At 27.4% G+C, this 6,000-nt stretch overlaps 1 protein-coding gene across 4 annotated transcripts in view; it reads left to right on the top strand.

Moving 5' to 3' along the window:
- Positions 1 to 224: 224 nt before the first annotated feature.
- The window catches only part of LOC107168618 (carboxypeptidase D-like), a 24,736-nt gene continuing 18,960 nt past the window's right edge, over positions 225 to 6,000 (top strand). For 2 of the 4 annotated variants that reach the window (XM_089228383.1, XM_089228386.1), the window contains exon 1: positions 3,489 to 3,647. The gene's annotated coding sequence lies outside the window, so the exon portion shown is untranslated. Of the gene's footprint in view, positions 243 to 3,488; positions 3,648 to 6,000 lie in introns of those variants that run through there. The other 2 variants (XM_089228384.1, XM_089228385.1) reach the window with 2 other exon arrangements.

Below are 6,000 nucleotides of genomic sequence, written 5' to 3'. Positions count from 1 at the left end.
AAGCGATGCACAGCGAGAACAATTCCTCGCGAATAGGTTTTAGAAGGTAAAATACCAATATAATGTGCCCGAGTTTGCGCAAACGCTTCCGAGATGAACCCTCTTACTCCGCTGAATAAGGGTACAGGGATGTCAGTGCGGATGCGAGTAAAACAGAAGCGGGACGCGTGTTACGCTGTTTGCAGTAGATATTTCAGACGTTATGTTATCAATATGAGCGGTAATCATTTTCATATCAGCTGGTAAATATAATATACATTTTTTGATCACTATATTCATTTGTTACTTGTTAGTTTGTTAGCATATATGGTAATTAGTAAATAATTTGACTTATACAATTTTATATTATCTGCTTATAATACGTATAATGTATAGTTATTAACGTTAATTACTTTTTGTATAAAAAATTAGGTATAATATATTAATAGGTACCTACTACCTAGTACCAGTAGTACCTAATACCTACTGCATGATACAAATTGCTGTATTATGTTTATTTAATGATAAATGTTGATCAAAATAATAGATATCTACCTTAAATTTATACTTAGCTGATCGATAATTAAAATAGGCTATTTTTTTATTTTCTCATCATAATTGGCTTAAGTGAATTATATTGCTGTATCGAAAGTATTCTCAAGACTTAGGTACTTTGTAGTTTTTTAACATTCATTATTATACAGTATAAAGTTACAAATTTACAAATTTACAAGAACTTGATTTAACTTAACTCTTAAGCCAATACTTATAGAGTAGGTATTAGAATATCCAAGCTTAGGTGGTATACTATATAGGCTAGGATGGTCAGTGGCGCCAAAGTCCTTAACATTTAGTAGGATGAAAAATATTTCAAGAGTTCTGATATCGGCAAAAATGGCGTACTTTGGAGAGGAAAGTGGTCAATATGAAGCAGCCCTGCAGTCCTATTTTAAATTTTCAAAATAAGTCAGCCCATGACCCGACCATAGGGTTCAGAACCACTGAGTATGCTAGTATGCGCTACTACACTGATAGATACTTAATTAATATCCTTGTTAGAGTAGGTAAAGTGTTAGCTTTCGTCTGTCTGTGATTGATTGATTTGAAATAAAATTTAAATTTTTTCAGCTGTATTACACATATTTTACGTATTTTTATACCTACAAGCATAGCTTGCGCTCTAATTTGTATTAAATATACATTTTCCTGTACGGTTATTATTTGACCAGCTCTATTACTTTACTATAATCGAATTTCAATTAGCTCTAACTATTAAGTTAGGTAGTACATTTTTATTTGTACTTTTAATATTATAAATTTATAACAATAGGGATTAAGATAATAAGGTATTTGCTGTTGAAATTCTTAGTACGCTATATATTATATATAATATTGAATAAAACACTCTATGTAATATTTAAAATTATTTTTAAAGTAAGACATTTATTAATTATTTTTTTAGTGAATTATTATAATTTTGAAAAGTGATTTCTCTTCATTTCTCTTTATATAAGTATTTATTTTTTATATATTAGTCTTTACTATAGGCTACTTACAAATGTCACTGTATATAATATATACTAAAATCTTTAACCGATATTAAAACTTTTTTTTTCGAGAACTAACAAAATTTACTCTACTACATCCAGATCTGATCGGTCAGCATTAATGTGATTTACGGATACATATATATAATATATATATCAGTTATACAAATATATATAATAATATAATAAATTATAATATTTGAGTTGGTAGCGTGGTATAGAATAAATACAATATTTTCATAATACCGTTTTAATAATGTTAATACTGAGTGGTATACGATGTACAAGGATATTCAGGATATTCTGTGAACTCCATTTTGAATAGTTCATTGCAGTATTCGTTACACCGCGTAACGGTAAAATCAACCTCCGCCAGGCTTCACGCCACGATAAAATATCGTTGACCCGATAAATTTAAACACATCGGCGCGCGCGCGTTGTTAACATAATATTATATTGGTCGTTACTTGTATATTGTTGAGTTTTAATTGATTATTGTGGCTAAAATCAATCCATTTTTCAATATTTTTGATGCTGTACGAAAACGTATAATAAAATAATACTGTATAGTTGATATACATTTTATTTAGCATATGCCATATTGCCAACAAAGGAAATGGGTTAATTTACAATATTTTATAGGTACTAAAAGGAAAAATTGGTTTAGGTTTAAAATTAGTTTATTTTTTCTAATCAATAATAAGTAAAAATCATATTATATTTTTACCAGCATACAATGCATTAAATGTAATATAATATAAAATTTTTAAAAAGTTGAAAAAATGTACTGATAAATACTAAATAGTAATAAACGTGGCTAAAAGTATAATAGTTGTTTGTATGACTACTGTCTACTTATTATTTATATTAGATTCACATTGTAAGAAAAAAATATTGAATATTACATAGCTTATGAAGAATCTGATTTCATGATCCATGATTTTATCGCGTGTCTGTCAACAACACTTTTGATTGTTTAAGTTACTAAATATTTAAAGATTTTATATCATTGATTGTTTCTATTCTTATTCGTAATAATTTATTTAAATATACAGATACTGACTATATTCGTGTATGTCTACATAATATTAATGATAATAATGTATTAAACATATAATTGGCAATTGTCAGGTTATCACTCAGGATTAGTATCATACCTATAATAATAATATAAATATATACCTACCTAATTATTAATTATATTTCTGTAAGTTGTTAACAACACGGCACCTAGAGTTAAGACTAGAAATGCATTTATAATCTAACGTAATTTGTTGATAAATTGATAAAAATTTTAGTTGTAATTGTATAATTTATATAATAAATGCAAAATTGACTTCTAGAATCTAAAAAAAGTTAAAGTTATATATTATATAACTACCTTTTGTACCTACGTCTAATCGTACATTATAATTTGTAAATTAAATCGAATTGGTAAATTATATAATGAAAGGTGACAAAGCAAACGAAAAATAATAAGCTTAGGTCTATTTATGATAATATATGATGTTATACCTACAGGCAATTATCTTAAGTATATATCTATTATAGATACCATATAGAAAACAATGAAGTGATTGCATATTTTCATAGTTTAATACAGTTTGTATGTAATATAAAGTGTATGTAAATACCTACGGAATACGGAAGACATAGAAATAACGTGATGTAATTTTAAGAGAAAATTGTTCAAAGGATCAGAAAGATAGAATATATATCATAGTAAATAGAGAAAGAATTTTACTAATTATTACCAATTCAAAATTTGCGTGACATAATTATAAAGTATTTTGTATTAAATTAGTTATCAGCATAGTCAATAGGCTCTTTCAATCTTTCATAAAGTATATTATAATTTATAATAGCATAATGGTTAATTGAAGAAGAAAGTGGACAGGCGCATGCACATTACTATTACCACGAATGATAGGTAACGCAGTGGTGGGAAACCAGTTCAGATACGACAAAACTGAGTTTTTGGAATCAGTCTCGAATCAGACTCGAATGAGTCGTCGTTTTATGTCATATTGTTGTACCTTGAAAAAACTGCATTATAAGAGAATATCGGGTAGAGTTGCCTATGCAAAATCAAGAAACGACTAACCAAAGAAAAATTTGAAGGTATTATAAACAATTCATTATTATAATAACATAAATATTTAAAATATTTTTATTTTCTTGAACATACTTTTCATTTTTTAAACATTGCCTAGGTACATAACTCCCTTTATTTTTATAAATTGCTTCAAATTGTATTAGTTATTTTTCACTTCACATCGTTATTAAAATAATATTTTTGTAGAGTACATTAAAAATAAATATAATTTCTTTACAGAAAACTATATTCGATTGTAATGGAAAATTCAAAATGTATCAATTAATTAATGATTTATTAAATTTATTAATAATAATAATAACAATAATCAATGATATCGATCCACCAATTATTAATATTTCTTTATAAATAATTATATTATATGCTTTATTTACTTTTAAAGCCATATGAATTACCTATATACGAGACTATACGAAGGTCGTATGTTTAGGGAAATCGTATGAAAATATGCAAATCATTGATAAAAATTTATATTAGTTAATTAGTATTTAGTTGATTATTATTTATTAATTTCACGCATTTAACAAAAATCGATTATCTTTACTACAATATCATCTTTTTTATTATTAAAATATTACCAATAAGATTATTATAACAAAAATATGGTTCTCAAAGAAGCTATTAAAAATAACTAAAATATTATTATAACAATTAAGTATTTACGATGTTTGCCTTACCTGCGATCTGCGTGTTTGTTCAAGCATACGCATCTAATTTTTTTTTCGTATGTTTAATTATAAACGTTCAATTATTCATTAATTCATTAGATTTAGTATTATAAAATCATGTATTTTTAATATGAAAACATGAGTAATATGTTTTTATTTAAAATTTGTATAATGACTAACTCCTAACTAAATAACATTAAAAAGTGAAAAAAAATGTGATATTTCTTATATCTGTATAGATAATCTCAATGTAATAAAAAAAACTGATCAAATTTATTAAAATAATATTTAATGATTTAAATAATGAAAATCAAAAATAATAATTTTAATTCATCGATAGGTAATTGAAAAAAAAACAGATCATAAAGAATGAGGAAGATAGTTATTTCTTGAGACAAAAACTATAAGATACGACTCCCTAATCCTTATATGATAAACGACGACCAACAAATCGATAACCGGGTTAAGAACCGTCGCGTGCCTTCCGCGTAGTCTTCGCGCCATCATCGGAATTTCCTTAGATGTCCGGTATCTGTCTTAGTTTAACGACGACATCGTGCCCGGAGAAGCGCCTTCAACGCGATGAACCTTGGGTAGGTCGTAGATATATACAGTATACACCTCGATACTGTGTCATCACCTTATATTATTAGTATCTCTTTCTCTTCGGCTAAACCACTATGGTATACAGTACGAGCTCGGCGCAGACAATGCCCACTCGCACCACGAACTGTTGCCCCGATGACCCACATATTATATGTTATTATCATTATAAGACGAATCACTTTTGCTGCATTGTCGTGTTATTTTATTTAGGCCGCATATAAGTCTTGTATTGTCATAATAATGCCAGGCCCGGATTGAACCGACGAGCTACCGAAAAAATTTCTGTGGGCCGCGTAAAAATTTATATTATCTATCTTATATTTTGCGTTTTTTTTTAAAAATATAACTGAAGTATACTAAGTAACTTAATATAATGTATGAATAGGTAATTTGTAAATGTGCTTTAGAGAAACAATTATTATTTAAAACACATATACTAAAAGTAAAAAGAGTGATCATAAAAAATGTTTTTCGAATGGGCCGATACTTTGTTGAGGGCCGGTAGAAATTTAAAATCTCGGTGGGCCGAAAAGTCTCTATCCGGCGCTGAATAATGCGTGTACATAAGCACAACTATATGTATGGAACATGTGTTAGGTGTACGATACTATAATAAATATTTTAAGATAATATGTAGATGTTCATCATACATTTATGTATCTAAAATATAATTCACTCCATTTTGTAACACGAATTTCTAATAATATTTCTTATAATAATATACCTACCTATTGACATTATTAACTGGTTTTTCATATCATACCGAATCGATAACACTTACAGAACACAAAATAGTATGGTATACTCGTATTATTTTAGTGTGCATATTGCATATATTTTAGGATGTAGGTGAGTTACTCATCGTGAGTATTGTTCTTTATCAAGTTTGCGCCATTACGTATTGCGTGTACCGTGTTTGATAAATTATGTCCATTGTCCACTACATAAACGTATACGGGTGAAAATATAACGTCCTAACCTATACGACGTGTATGAATTATATAAAATTCATTTTAATATAAGCATCATTATACTATTATATTGCTGTAAATTGTTTTGTTTAAAACCTATATTATAGTCTCCA

This window comes from Diuraphis noxia, unplaced genomic scaffold (assembly GCF_037042655.1).
Source record: "Diuraphis noxia isolate RWA-SAM2 unplaced genomic scaffold, SU_Dnox_SAM2 contig0005, whole genome shotgun sequence".
Taxonomy (NCBI): domain Eukaryota; kingdom Metazoa; phylum Arthropoda; class Insecta; order Hemiptera; family Aphididae; genus Diuraphis; species Diuraphis noxia.
The sequence above is the reverse complement of the archived record's forward strand: the minus strand, read 5'-3'. Positions and strand labels throughout refer to the sequence as shown.